Source organism: Schistocerca americana, chromosome X (genome assembly GCF_021461395.2).
Source record: "Schistocerca americana isolate TAMUIC-IGC-003095 chromosome X, iqSchAmer2.1, whole genome shotgun sequence".
NCBI classification, from domain to species: domain Eukaryota; kingdom Metazoa; phylum Arthropoda; class Insecta; order Orthoptera; family Acrididae; genus Schistocerca; species Schistocerca americana.
The window spans coordinates 845,294,087-845,310,565 of NC_060130.1; the positions used below are offsets into that span (position 1 = coordinate 845,294,087).

The 16,479-nt window shown below is 42.9% G+C and overlaps 1 protein-coding gene across 1 annotated transcript in view; it reads right to left on the bottom strand.

Moving 5' to 3' along the window:
* The window catches only part of LOC124556454 (homeotic protein distal-less-like), a gene marked incomplete at its 3' end in the record, with an annotated part of 298,563 nt that overhangs the window by 127,117 nt on the left and 154,967 nt on the right, over nt 1-16,479 (bottom strand). The window lies entirely within an intron of this gene.

A 16,479-nucleotide genomic window follows, 5' to 3' on the forward strand; every position in this document is an offset into this window, starting at 1 on the left:
AAACGTTGCACCAGATGTCTCACCCCGTCACGATAGATGCACGTAAGCAAACACACAATATCGTAATTGGTGATCGAAAACCTGTATGGAATTGCTTGATGCTATGATGGTAGTATATCACAATTCCATTCTTGTAGGAAGACTTCCATTTAAGCAGAAGTAGATTCTTGAGTGTAGCTTCTTCTACTCATGCTGCAACACGATGGAAGGTCCTGCAACTGCGATCTGGCACAGTACATCGTCAGATGCTTTCAGATAAGGACTCTGAGTGATACTTCATTCACTCCTGTTTCGATAAATCGCGTCGTCACAGCCTTCCCTTTGTCACCGAGATCGTAGTGGTGTTGTGAAAGGGAGGAGCGCTACAGTTTAGCTTCCCGTCTACGTAAAGTTCATTAGAGACGGTACGTTAGCTTGGTTTGGACATTCGACTAAACCCATTCAGGAAAACCGTGGAAAACCTATATCGGAACGAACGGATAGGGATCTCCATCACACTTGTCTCGAATCCGTGTCCAGTGTCTTAACCACTGTACTAATGTTGTTCTTTACTATATTTCCACTAAGAGGTATTGCAACATTGTGTATGACCATCTAGCGACATTCTCTCCTTTATTCACAAATCCGTGATGTGTAGCAGTTTACAGTACAGTGAAACAAAAACATAGTGTCTTTAATACGACTCTTGGCTTTCAACTGATCCTGCAGGCTGTTCTTTTGAGCGTAGAAGTATGTAAATCAGCCAGTTTAGCTAACTGTAATGTAAATTTTCCCTCTTACAACAAACCTTGTTTAGGATTTTCAGACTTTTTCCCGATCTGCCTTTTACAGTCGTCTTAAAACGAAATGTACAAACTTATCACTCCTATAAATATATTCCGCAGTGATTATTATTTTATCTCTAGGCTATACATTCACTTTTAACACATCACTACACAGTAATTATAAAGGCTTCATATTTAGACAACTCTGTCGAAAATATAGATGAAGTTTTGACGTCCTGCCGTTACCCGCGACATACTTCGTTATAGTATCTTCATAGATCGTACAACATGACGCCTTAACGGCAGACCTCTATTATATGACGTCAACATCACAAACAGACTTCGTTGGAAGACTACACATGATGTCACACAGACAGATGACATACAGATTAAGAACGCATTAGTGCTCAGGTCGAAAATCTAACTCTCATTCTTTGACATGATTTCCACTTCTCTAAGCGAGAGCAGTTAACGAAGATTGCTGAAATATGTCTTGTGTCTTAATTCACGAAAAACGGTACATTAAGTGCAGAATAACTGTATATAGTGTTATAAAATGACATTGAAACGACTTTCATTAATATCGATCAGTTTCAGACATACTCATCATGTTCATATATTTCTTAAGAAACATAAACTGAAATGTCAAGATATTGCAGTCGTATTGTAAACCTTTCATGGGAATGTTCCATTTGGGTGCGTCGTTAATATAATCGTGGCTTGTCTGTCGTTACATACTTGTATCCACCTACTGTGGTTTGCTATAAAACTCCAACGTCAAAAATTCGCTTTCAGTGTACCCATAAAAACGGAAGCTGATATTTCATAGAAAATTATTTTCTCCAAACGTCTAGTTTACATTAATCTAAAACCGTGAAATAAAGGCACGCAGGTAAGGCAATATTTTTCTGTGTCTCCTCCATAATGAGCGTAAGCTAATAATATGTTCGTATAGTGTGGAAGTCTTGTAGAAGACAAATTTATGGTTTCTTGGGAGATGTTAGGAACGTAAGTTACTACAGGGTGCGACTATGAATTAGGTTGATGATATAAGGCCAGTGATTTAGAAAACAACTGCGTTTTTGTTCTCAAATAAACAAGTTGCATTTTCGGTAAAATGAATACGCTCATTTCAAAATGGATTAGATTAGTAAATTACATGCTACAGCAATAGTGTACTCTAATGGAATTGTTATTTATTACAAGCGTTACAACATGAGCCAAATAATTCCAGTAATGTGGAACTCTTATCGACATGATAAAAATACTTCTTCTCTTGTCACTGAGTCAGTAAATCTCTTGTTTTTAAATGTTAATTCACCTATAAGTTATTGAAGAACTTTTCTTGTTAATCGTTCTAAATGTATTAGAGATATAGGTGGAAGTATTCCTTTGCTGAAGCAAGTTAATGAAGAAGACACTTTTGATGTAAAAGGTCACAAAGAGAATTTTATCAGTTTGAATATTGTAAGTTACGTAGCGTTTATGGAGAAGCTTCTTCACAGTTGGTAACAAATTCTGCTCATTAAGTTCTTGTAGGAAGAGGTTCGTGAAAATGATTGAGGTTTGATCCAGTACTAGATTAAATCTAATTTTTTAAAATAAAATGAATGGTTAGCTGTAAGCGAATAAAACTCTGTGATGGCTGTAACCATATTGTGAACCAGCGATTACACCATTAAAAGACTGAATATAAAATTTATTCTCCTCATATATTCCTCTATACCCATTACTCCTAGAGTAACAAATACACTCTGTCTGGCTGAGTTTTGTTTCGGAGGAAAGAGAGCAACTGGGTACTTGGTCGTCGTCGGAAGGTGAATGCATAAAAAAATGGTTCAAATGGCTCTGAGCACGATGGGACTTAACTTCTGAGGTCATCAGTCCCCTAGAACTTAGAACTACTTAAACCTAACTAACCTAAGGACATCACACACATCCATGCCCGAGGCAGGATTCGAACCTGAGACCGTAGCGGTCGCGCGGTTTCAGACTGCAGCGCCTAGAACCGTTCGGCCACCCCGGCCGGCAAAGCGTAAAAGAAAAGTTTACTTTCCTAGCAGTTATGAGTAAGTCGAGAGATGAAATAAATTGTATACATGATTTGTGATACAAACTAAGTAGATCATCGTTCACTGTTTTTAGATTACAGGACCGTTACTTTACCAGTAGGTTCTAAACATTGCACTGAGCAAGGCAGTGTTTAGCACACTAGACTCGCATTCGGGAGGATGACGGTTCAAGTCCGCGTCAGACCAAACAGATTTCGGTTTTCAGTAATTTCCCTAAATCACTCCAGGCAAATACCTGGATAGTTCGATTCCCCATCCTTGACACAGTCTGAGCTTGTGCTCCGTCGCTAATGACATCGATGTCGACGGGTCGTTAAACCCCAAAATTTAGCTTCTTACGACTCGCGTACTTATAAAATGGACTGCGCGATTTTCGAAGGAGCAAGAAGGACAGGTATAAGGATGCCAATTTCTCACCATATTAGTTAAGTATTGAATGTTTCGTGTACACCTGCCACGAGATGACGCGATCCACTAAAGAATGAAAAACAGCATCACTATAGGTGAGCAGAGCTCGCGGCCCAATGAGAGGCACGCGACGTGCGAAGCGGTATGTGTTGAAAGTTGTAAATCTCCTTGACACAATAATACGATGAAGCAAGCGCGGGCCGGGCCCTGCGCGCGCTGCACCACTCTTAGTTTTGTGCCCACTAGCAGAGAAATGAGTTACGCAACGTCCAGCACTCCACGCTTACATGCACTGCCTAAGTTTTGGAAGCACTGAAATAAATTGTAGAACGTCCTACGCCCTTAAATTTTCGGTTTGTACTCCATTTAGCACTTTTCAAGTAGGTACTATCCGTATGAAATGCATTTTTCGTAGTACCAATGCTAGCTCCTGCGGTCGTGTTCTTACGTCAATGTAAAATAAACGGACGTTTGGTTCTCGCTGTGCACCTATGCGCGAAACGTTTCCATACGTTGCCTGAGCAGAGGTACGAGTGTCAAAGCCGCGCGATATTTCCAAGGCTTGTCAGGTGCCTTTTTATTTTGGACGCGTAGATCTATTACAACGTGGCATACTGCAAGGGGCGATCAGACAGTCTCTGTTCGAAGGCCGTACAGTCCAGAATCGTTATGCCAATCAGACAAAATCGTCGTGAGCATTGAGGCAGTCATGAAGTTATCCGTTAGTAACACACAGCGTCCTGCTGCGTGAAGAAGTCCAAGTGCCTGCTGCATATCCTCGTCCGACAGGAATCTTCGACCCTTCAAGGCATTTTTTAAGGGACCGAAGGCGTGATAATCGCATAGGGACCGATCACGACGGCGGGTGCTCGACTGTCTCCCGCTTGAACCGGCGTGATGTTTGCGTTACGTCATTTGCGATATGGGACGTACTTTATTCTGAAGCAGCAGTATCCCTTGTCCACAACGGTGGATTTCGACAGACGTGCTGCCTCATACACTTTTTTCGTTCTCCAATGGATGTCTACAGGTATTTGTCCGGCAACCAAAAAAATTTAATGGCATGCTGGTCCCGTTTCTAATAACGTCGTCATAGTCCACGTTTCCGCATTTACCACACACACGTCGGAAATACGCGAATGTCACACTAGTCGCTTGCCTACATGTTGCTGTTTATATGTGCGTATCGGAGTCGCGCTATGTTGCATATACACTGCCGTGACCCACCACAAACGGAAACTTCTTGATCGCCCCATATAATATAGCTGTGCACAATGATTGGAATAGACTACAACCGGTCTTTTTTGTGACTGCAAATGGTGAATACCTGTCTAACAGTTGTAAAACTAAGTCTCTGTACCTACTCTGTTTCTGTTAACAACAGAAACGTTTCGTTCTTCAGTTTATTTTACAATCCTAATTTCGGTATCAGTGAAGAAATTTTCGAGTTCCATTTTTTGAATCCAACGGAAAATAAGCAAAAATTAACTATTCTTACTCATTTCACTGTAGAGATGCAGTGTGTCATAACATATGCCCTTCCTAGCTTTATATCTGTGACAATATAGGGTACAATGATTTATTTTATTTCCACTGACTTAACGTTTGTACTGTTTCTGTGGACGTCTCGACAAGATGGCTCGGAAAGTTGTGCACGCCTTCAGTCTGCGAATCCGAGAGTTTTCAAGCTCTAAGTATTTGTGTACGGCGTTTCGGGCTTGTAGATGTTAAACAAGCCCGGCATTTACATACACAAGACTAACATTCGGTAGTACGCCGTGTGGACTCGATTCGGGTTTTGTTCGCCTACCTGTCGCTGGGACACTACTCCAGTAAAAAAAAAAAATCCTCCGATCAAGGGACTTTTACCTGTGTTACTAAATTTTACGCCATCAGCAATGCCTTTATAGTTGAAAGTTTTGTGCTCTCACTGGAAGTGTTCGGAGGCCGCATTGTTTCCATACAGTGTTCAAATGCAAATAAAAACTGAACAGTATCGGGGAACTTCCTAGTATTTACGTGAGGTGAACGAGACTTACGCACAAAGAGATAAATAACGTGAAGCATTCCAAGCGACATGTTAACATTGACAACTAAGACTGACGTCAACTCCTTTCACAGAACAACGATAACGCCTTACGAACGAGATACCATTCTCCAAGAAAGGGCTATAATTCTGTTTTAGACATGTAAGCCGTTTTAACTCCTACAGCATGTTACTCTGTTTGCATATTTTGCTGCTGCAAAGGCTATGCGAAAAGATAATTTAAATTATTATTTTGTTCTTTTTAAGCAGAAAGTAGCTGACAGTGTGATATAAGTACACGCAATAATAAACAACTTTTTAGGTAGAACGACTTCTATCGATCTGTTTTCTTGTATCTGCTGTTAGTGATTAGAATCAAAGGCTCTATTTCATCTTACGTGTAATGTAACACTGGTCTACAAAATGTATGTATATGTGTCAAACTCTTCAACAAGCTCATTTTTCGCTAATTATCTAGCAATTAGGCTGCATCAGCATGCCAATTTACAAATTTTATCCAATTCGGTAGCACAAACGATTTCAACCAGACGTGTAGACCTATCAAAATGAACCACTTCTACAATAATGGAATTTTGTGCTATGTTATTGACCGGGATTTAAACTTACCATTGTTCCCGAAATTTACTTGGAACGAATCCAAAAATTCCTCCTTCATAACGACGACAAACAAGTTCTGTCCTCTTTATTACCATATTGGGTTTACGATCCCCACCTAAGAATGCTTTCGTTAGTGGAACGTTAAATTTAATTTGCCTATAAGGAAACATTAACTTTTGGTAAACGAAAAATTTAGCATTTTATACCGGTGACAAGAAATAAAAGTTTCTTTTATGAAAGCTACCGCCGAAATTTCTTATAACCTCGGTGTACTTAAAAATGGTAATGATTTCCTCCATCGGAAGACTGGTTTGAATGAAAATAAACATTCAGTTGCAAGAGAAGGACAATACTTATTTTACAATGAAATAAAATGGTCATAACTTCTGAACGGTTTGCGTTAAGACGTTCAAACTGCACTGTTAGCCGCAGGGCATGATGGGAATTAGTATGCGCATGTGCATGGTTTTGCGACGAAGCCCACTTTCATACGAATGGGTTCGTCAATAAGCAAAATTGGCGCATTTGGGGGACTGGGAATCCACATTTTGGGATCGAGATGTTTCTTCGCCCTCAATGGGTGACAGTGTGGTGTGTAATGTCCAGTCACGGAATAATCGGTGCGATATTCCGTGAGGCACGGTGACTACCGAACGATACGTCAAGGTTTCGGAAGATGATTTCATCTCCATTATCCAAGGTGACCCTGATTGCTACAAGACGGAGCTCGACACCATTGAAGTAGGAGAGTGTTTGATGTCCTGGAGGAGCACGTTGGGGACCGCATTCTGGCTCAATTGGCCGCCATATTCTCCCAATATGAACACGTTCGACTCCTTTTTGTGAGGCTATATTAAAGACAAGGTCTGCAGAAATAACCCAAAAAGTATTGGTGAGCTGAAAACAGCCATTCAGGAGGTCGTAGAAAGCACCGATGTTCCGACACTTCAGCGGGTCATGCAGAATGTCGCTACTCGTCTGCGCTACTTCATCAAAAATGGCTCTGAGCACTATGGGACTTAACGTCTCAGGTCATCAGTCCCCTAGAACTTAGAACTACTTAAACCTAACTAACCTAAGGACATCACACACACCCATACCCGAGGCAGGATTCGAACCTGCTACCGTAGCGGTCGCGCGGTTTCAGGCTGAAGCGCCTAGAACCGCTCGGCCACCAAGGACCGGCGCTACTTCATCGCCAATGATGGCAGGCATATCGAGCATGTCATATATATCAACATGGTAAAAATAAAGAAGTTAAATATTGAAATACTTTGGTCTCCGAGCGAGACTTTCTGCAGATAGCACGCTGCAATGCTACTACGTAGTCTGGAAATAATATCTCTCGTCCTTTTTCCATAATCTCAGTTTCTCCGAATTGTCCCAATGCTCCAAGCAAACTCTGGGTTAATTGCTTACATAAAGAAACGATCGACACCTTTCCTAATATATGTGACAAGTTTATTTACTTTCACAGTATTACGTCCTATGTCATTTCGCTAACTACGTGTAGGCCACAGTTCAGATGTCTCACTATCCTCTGAACACATTCTGTATCACGGGATTTGTCGTCAACAATACTGACTTTTTCAGACGGAACTGCAACACTCATTCACTAAGCACTAGACGGAAACGATTTTCATTTGGATAACGCTGTCTTGAGCACTGTACATAACGGTGTGCACTATTCAGTAGGTATCATTTTCAGTCGTCTTACAACAGATCATAGAAAATTGAATGATAATCCCCAGGCCTTTGATTCTAAGTTGAAATGTATCCTTGTGGCAAACTTATTCTACTCTGTAGAGGCGGTCCTCGTAGTAGCTGAGAACTTATCCTATTCTTTGGTATACTCTATCGCAATTTTTTGTGTTTTACTAGTCCTTTAGTTTCTTTTGTTTACAACTTTTTTGATAAGCGTTCTGTAGCTGTGAACTGACTTGTTCCACGACCAAGTAGATGTGGCTCGCATGGCCCTGATTAATAAATAAATAAAATGAGAAATAAATAAGCGCTTCGTCCTTAATTACCTCATTGTCGTTAGGGCGTCAAATTTGTGAATAGTAGAATCCTTCGCACAATTAGGTTACACAGATTACTGCATTTGAGAAATGCTCGGTTGAAAGGGTATATATTCTAGGTCTGGAAATATTTACAAGGCAACAGTGAAGACTAGTTATAAAGGGGCAGGAAATCCCAGTTTCAGAAGGCACAGGGAGGGGGCTGCAATCAGGTGTCTGTGCGGAAGCGCTTCGTGAGGTGAGCAGCGTCATCGCAATTGCCACCAAAAGCGAGGATGCTTTCCGAAGCATTGTGCGGCGGGCGCCACAAAAAGAAGAAGAGAGGCGCGCCGACAGACAGTGTACAATTGCGCCGCCTGAGTCAGCACAACGCGCGGCCCTCGCCTGCGACTTCCTACGGTGCCGCCTCTCTGTTTCGATGGAAATATTAGCAATTTCATCCTTCATCCAGTTCGAAGGTACACGGAAGCTATGTGACAACTGCACACTGTTCTCTTCTGCTTCTGCATCTCTTTTAGCCTCTTCTTCACTTTTGGCATGGTGTGCCGCGTTTTTTCCTACTCCAACAACTGGTATATTCTCTTCGCTGCCACGGAGCAAGATGAGACCCTAGATAAGACGCTGAATTCGCATTTGGAGGGTCGTTCAAATCACCACCCGGCCATTTAGATTTATGTTTTTTGTGGTTTCCTTATTCGTTTAAGGCACATGTCGGCGTGATTCCAATGAAAGAGACGTGACCGACTTTCTTCCCTATCCTTCCAAGATCGTAGAGTGATATCCGTGATTGTGTGGACCATCTAATACTTTTGCATCACATTCATTAGTACAGTGTCTGTATTTGACAGTGTAAAGCTCGATGCAATGTTCCTTAGACACACAACACTAATGCACTTCATACCAAAGCCAAGGCAACCTGACGTGGAAACTAAATTAGTCTCTACCTGTGCGGGAATCTAACAATTGTGCGGGCATTATGGGAAGCAGACGATGGGAAATATGGAGGTATGGGTCTGTCCATGAAGCGTGCTCGGACACCCTAAGCGCTTAAGGCGACAGCTCCTGTAAAGCGGGATATCCGGGTTCGAGTTCCGGTGCACCACAAATTTACATTTGTTTCCAGTAAAATGTATAGATTTGTTGTTACCGTATTCGTAATTTGCGAATACGAAAATGTTCAAATGTGCGTGAAATCTTATGGGACATAACTGCTAAGCTCATCAGTCCCTAAGCTTACACACTACTTAACCTAAATTATCCTAAAGACAAACACACACACCCATGCCCGAGGGAGGACTCGAACCTCCGCCGGGATCAGCCGCACAGTCCACGACTGCAGCGCCTGAGACCGCTCGGCTAATCCCGCGCGGCTGCGAATACGTTTCACGACTTTTGGATAAGCTTTAACATAATGGGATTAGGGAAAGAACTCAACAACGGTTCACTTCATATCTGCAAAACAGGGAGCAGAAAGTTGTCCTCCAGTTTCAACAAACAGAGAAGACATTTGAATCTGATTGAGATCATATACAGTGGGGGTGCAAGCGGGTCCTGTTCTGAGTCCGTTGCTTCTTTAGAAGTGTGACAGATGATTCACAATTTCTTCTCTTTGCAGATGACACACTGCTATTGCGAAAGACTTGTAATGTAAATGGTCCAGGTAATAGGGTAGGCACTAATATCAGTACGCGGCTTTCAGAGAATATATTAAGGCTTACCTACAACAAAATGCAATGCACAGACTTTCTGCCATACAAAGGTGACTAAACAGTCGGTGAAGTCGACGATTTTAAATTCTGTGGGTAGATGGAAAGCATTCTTGGAAATATCACGTTTAAGACCTTGTACTGGATATGAATGGCGCTATCTTCGCTACTACAATAATTATCTCCCCACTGTCTCTGAAACTGAAACGTGAAGGCTTGTTAATTTGTCTGCTTTCACCTTAATATCTACTATAGTATCATATTTTGGGGGAACTCCGTGTATTCTTCAATCGAAATATAATTTCGATGTGTACTCTTCAATCGAAATATAATTAACCTGAAGTTCCCCGCAGAAGCCTACTTAGTTTATTGCGACAGGGAAATACAAGCTTATTCCAGAATGAATTATCTGCCCATGCCTCGTAGCATTTCGACAGTTCAGTACCGAGATAGACGTTTTTCTTTCCCACAGCAGATTCGGTAATACTTTCAGATGCCTAGTGATAACTTTCCTAATTTTTCTCTTGTCTCTCACTCACCTGATTTATCCTGCAGAAAGAGTTGATTACGTACAAAAATCGCATGGTTATGCAATTTCCTGTCAGATTAACGATTTCTGTGTTCTTCTTACCCGTTTTGTCGAGCATATGCCATAAGAACTTGGTCCAACAGTCTCCTTGATAGTTGTTTGTAGTTTGTTACGGTTCTCTCTCCAGAATCAAAGAAGACAAGAGGGTAATATCTAATGTATTCCAATTCCACGGAGAGGGAACATTGTCTTACGGCATGAAAAAGGGAAACTGGGGTTAAACGCCCGTCGACGACAAGGTTATTAGAGACGGAGACGAGCGCAAGCTCAGGTTGCGGGAGATTAGGCAAGGAAATCGGCTGTGACTTCTGAACGAAACCATCCCGCCATTTGCGATTCAGGGATACCATTGTACCAAAAGCCTCATTAGATGAACAGGATATGCCTTGGCCTACCTGACAGAATACAAAGTAAAACAGATGCACGGTAATTGGATCAGGATTTGAATTTTACTCTTCCCCAATACGAATACGATGTCTTAGCCACGGCGCCACGTCGGCCGTTCCTTATCTCCAGATCATATGCTTCGAATACCGTGAAAATGCTGTGTCCCTACGTGGCTAACGGTGGCAGCTGTTTTCGCGCAACGTCTGGTATAGAGATGTTAGCGCTGTTGACTTCCCGACGGAAGGGAGAGCCGGAGGGGGCTGTCGGGGGTCAAGGAGGGAGCCGAGAAAGGATCCACTTGAGCCGTGCTGTGTCACTGCTCACCACCTGACGCCCAAGGTCAGCTGAACCCGTGACCCGCCGCGTTAATACTCTGCCATTCCCAAAACAGAACCCACTGCCACAAAACTCGCTCTGACAGCTGTCAGCCGTGCGTACTCCAAGCAAGAGGCTGCAGCATTTTAAGCACTCAATTAAAACTCGGGTGACCTGGCGCTTCGAGTAGCCTCTTCATAGTGAGCAACAAGAAACATCGAGAAGCGGAAATCTGTGACCAAATTCAGTTCTAAGAAGTAACTGAAACATTGTTTTAGAGCATGGTTTCGAGTGGTGACATAAACAGGAGCAGACAATTCTGTGTCATTCATTAATATTTATTGTTGTGTTGCGACGGTACATTAACATCATTCATATCTTGTATACCTTCATATTTACCCTAACAAACTAAAGAAATTTTACACTCATTGTTTGTCGCTATACTTCTTATGATTTTAGTTTGATGAAATCGGTATATAATACAATGAACACGAAATGGATTCCCAACGGGATGCGAGTGCGGTAGCCGGCCGATGTGGCCGAGCGGTTCTAGGCGCTTCAGTCTGGAACCGCGTGACCGCTACGGTCGCAGGCTCGAATCCTGCCTCGGGCATGGATGTGTGTGATGTGTTTAGGTTAGTTAGGTTTAAGTAGTTCTAAGTTCTAGGGGACTGATGACCTCAGAAGTTAAGTCCCATAGTGCTCAGAGCCATTTGACCCATTTTGAAATAAGCGTGTCACCTCGACACAAAGTAAAAACAGCACAACATGAGAAACTGTAAGTAACACCTTAATTAACACGATACATAATGATTCTCTGTCGGGAATGCAAAATACGCTGAAACATAAAATAACATTTTGCTGTGTGCAGATGACAAGCTGTAGACTGCATAGTAGACTTAAAGCTACTAGCGTAAACATACAACAGATTCATGTGAGGTTGTAAAGAAATGTGCATACATCTACTTTATTTCCAAATGTACTGCAAAACTGAAACCTTTGGGCATATCATAAATAAACAACATAGAATGCCTCAACTCTGTAATAAATGTCTCAGCCCTGTACCGTATGCAAACCAATGTACAATATTTAACAATAATCGCTCATTCTACAAACGTAAATGTTTTAACCAAAAGTTTCTTTAAAGATTAACATGTAATGACAATTTTACAGCAGAAAAATAAACAAATGAATTTACTGAAGACAGCACAAAAAGTGCTGAAACATGCCAGGATAAAAACAAAGCTACAAAGATGTCTTGCGTAGGGCGGAATTCCTCTCTAATTGTACAATTTTGCTAAGTTTTACGAGATAATCCGGTGTTCAAAATGGTTCAAATGGCTCTGAGCACTATGGGACTTAACTTCTGAGGCCATCAGTCCCCTAGAACTTAGAACTACTTAAACCTAACTAACCTAAGTACATCATACACATTCATGCCCGAGGCAGGATTCGAACCTGCGACAGTAGCGGTCGCGCGATTCCAGAATACAGGGCCTAGAACCGCTCGGCCACTCCGGCCGGCTAATCCGGTGTGTTTGACAGAATTCGTAGCTAGCTGCAGATACGAGTGCAGTATTACATGCAAATGAGAGAACCCTACGTAGAATACTACTTTTAATTTGCACGAATGTACAGTATATTGTAACATATACGTCTGAAGCAGTATTATATGCGTTGTTAAGGCAGGCCACTGATGAAATCTGAGCCCAATTAGACAGAGATTTAATTGAAATCTTTTTACAGACTTGTACAATATACCCTTCTGAAATCAGGTGTATCTCGTCTCACACATTGGCAATTACCTCGCAAACTGGTCTTTTGCGGACCCAAGTATACTGGGACGTTTTTCCTTTTATTATCGTATACTTTCACGCGTGCCAGTGTTAGATGTTATTATACACCCTTTGTAACTTCAGGAGCCAGGAAAACGCGTATGTTACGTCAAGGACTAGAAGCAACTCATACGGTCTGTTAAGAGTTCGAACCTCGAACCTTCCCATTCGGTTCCTGACAGCCACTCCTTCTATCTAATGCAAGTCATCACTTGCGAGACGGAAGTGCATCAAGAGGCCGCAGTAGGTCGCTTAGAGAGACAGAAAGCAAGTTTATTAGTGCGGACTAATAGATGTGTGAGAGCACGGCCAGCCTGGGGCAAGCAGGAAGTGACGGCAGCGGGTGTGCGGGCCATGTTGTGACTTCACGAGAAATGGCGCCGCAGCGCGCCGTGAGAACAAATAGAAGAACACAGTAGCAGACAGACAGTCCTTGGTGTTTTTCTCTCTGTGAATAAAATATTATAATAACCAGATGCGACCTTAAGATAGACCTTCACACACGCACGAGTGCATTGTTCGCGCAATCTGAGCGAATCTAAATTAGGCTTGCGGGACAGGAAGGCGCGGCAGACAAGGGGGCTTGCGGCGTTGTCGGGATGTACGAGTAACTCCTCCTGCCGCTGTCATTCCCAGATCGGAATTATGCACGGTTTCAGGTAATCCACTGCACCCACGCCCTATGGTTCTGCGTTCTGCTTCCTCTCCGATACGGATTATCAGAACCGTGGCGGTATCTCGAACCGGAGCAGTTATGCTACGTGGGTACGCAAGAAAACTAACATTTAATTATGGCTTTGGCAGGCTCAATTATAAAGTTATTTCTGCGCTTTTTTTCTGCCCGAAAATATGTAAAACTACTGAAAACTGTATATTGCTACCTGAATATTTTCATCTATGTGAAGGGGCGTTTGCTTTAAAGAAGTGGTACTGTATGAGTTTCAGTTGACAACCGCTGGAACGGTACCGTAACTACGAATGCTGATACGACTTTACGGTGATCTTCTCTTTGAGCATTTCGTAGAAATGCTTCCGTTGTACTTTGCGCAAAATAATCGTGACACTGATGGAAAATAGGCTCTACAATTAGTCAGAATTGCATCAAACGAATCTGCCATATGGTCTTAACTTTGTCTCGTTGCGCCCACGTGATGCAGAAAAGGTAATCAGTGCTTGACCGTCCGCAGCTCGTGGTCGTGCGGTAGCGTTCTTGCTTCCCGCGCCCGGGTTCCCGGGTTCGATTCCCGGCGGGGTCAGGGATTTTCTCTGCCTCGTGATGACTGGGTTTTGTGTGATGTCCATGGGTTAGTTAGGTTTACGTAGTTCTAAGTTCTAGGGGCCTGATTACCATAGCTGTTAAGTCCCATAGTGCTCAGAGCCATTTGAACCATTTTGAGTACTCGACCACGTTTTCTCTGCATGATAAACGTATAAAACTGGACTATAAATGTTTGTCGGTGTGTGAAGATGGGACTGGATTGGTGACTAATAGCCGCGCGGGATTAGCCGAGCGGTCTAAGACGCTGCAGTCATGGACTGTGCGGCTGGTCCCGGCGGAGGTTCCTCCCTCGGGCATGGGTGTGTGTGTGTTCGTCCTTAGGGTAATTTAGGTTAAGTAGTGTGTAAGCTTAGGGACCGATGACCTTAGCAGTTAAGTCCCATAAGATTTCACACACATTTTTGTGACTAATAACAGATAAATGAATCGTTCATTCCAGTGAACTGAAATCGGTCAACCACTTATGAGCAAGTTAAACACAGATTTAAATAAAGTTCTACGAAAATCTACAGGGACGCAAAGAAAAATGAATGCACTAGACTTTAAGTAGCTGTCAAGAATCTGGCATTTCCTTACTTCTCCAATTTGCACCGTTCTGCTAGAATGTCATCAAGTTTGCTTATGTTTCATGAAGGACGGCATAGACAGCCAGTTTCGTTGAGTGTAGGTTCACTAGTATTTACATTAATGTTGTGTTTTTCACTATACCTCCGAAAGAGAATTTTCTGATGAATACTTAACAATGTATTCTTCAGTCTCCCAAAATTTAAAAGGTGGTCCACACTATTGAGGATTTAGTTTTGAGCAGAACACAAGCACTAAAATTTAAAATAACTAATATTTCCATAAGAGTATGTAAATCGCAGTGAGGACCAAAAAGTGTATTAGAATGATATTAGAAAAGCAACACTGGTGAACTCTTACGGAATATACTTCCACACCGTGTCAGGAAATGAGGTTTGTGTATCTGGATAACAATAATAGTAATATGAAAACCATGCCATCCATATGTGTCAACTGATCGGCAGTAAGGTAGAGTATACCGTTCTATTTACATATTTTGACGTTAATACTCGTTAGAATACTATGCCGCCACGAAAAACTCTCTGTACTACTATTTTTAAACTTTCACTGAGAAATGTCGCTATAATTTGCGTTCTTTAACCAAATTACTATACACACATAGCAAATGGCTGCCACTATCAGGATCAATGCTAAAGTGAAGTGAAATGAAATGGTATCTTCCACAAGTCATGTAACATGTAGAAAAATGGTGCGATCATCAAACAGGGAAAGAATCTTTTTAGATATAGCTACGGACGACATTTTGAGAGGCCTCACAGTACTGCTAGACTATGCAGTCTGAGTTACGCAGTATGTCCGTCGTCAAAATTTGTACTTCTAGATTATGCATGTCGAGAAAGGGAACCTCTGGAACGAACCAGGTAAATTGTAACATATACGCTACCAATAGAAACGCACAGAGATGATACCGACGTTTCTGCGTCATATTTGTGACCTTCCTGACGCTTTTCTGAGTCTCGCGCTAACAGGGTATACTGGCTCAAGGCTAAAGGAGGAGAGACACGTAAAGAGCAGCATCTCACCTCCCACAGTGCGAAGGAGCTGCAAAGATGCTGTCGAGAAACAGATGAAATTTCGAGTCGTTTGTCTGAGGCAGGCAGCAGCGAGGTCGAATCTCGGCGCGTACCTAATCCGAGAATGATTGCGTGGTAGCTGGTGACGGCCCGAAGATTGATGAGCGCTGGGACGGCAGTAGGGAGGCCAGCGTGGTCACAGTGGCTGGCGCTCATGCCATCTCTTTGTCTTACCTCGCTCCTCGCTCTCACGGCGGCCTTTCTACGCGCACCGGAAGCATACATTAAGCGAGCAGGCCTCTAGCTCGGTTTGTCGTGGCCACGCACAGCCGCAACACCCATTGTCAACGTCCGCTGGTCCGTTTTGTTTCGTGGCTGGCTCGGCGCTCTTTGTTCGCATGCACGAGAAGGGCTCTCTTCTTAAAGAGATGAGGCGCGCGACGGCACGCAATGCGGCTCTCGTCCCACACCGCACGATCGGCGCGCTGGCTCCTTACTTCGGGCGCATCGCCCCCAGCAGATGTACCGTCAGTCGCCCTGTTGATCAGTGTCACACCAAAGCTTGCAGCAGAAAGCATGCTTCCCAATGACTGAATGAAAAAAATGAAATGTTGGTATGGCATTATTGGCCGGGAAACCCCATCTGGCGTCTGATACCGAGACTCGGACTCGGGACCTTTGCCTTGCGCTGTTAAGTGCTCTACCAAATGAGCTACTCAAGCGCGACACAGGACCCGTCGCACAGCTCGAATTCAGTCCTTTCTTCCAGGGGTGCTAGTTCTCCAAGGTCTGCAGGAGATCTGTGAAGTTTGGAAAGTAGGAGACGAGGTATTGGCGGAAATGATGCTGCGAGGACAGGTC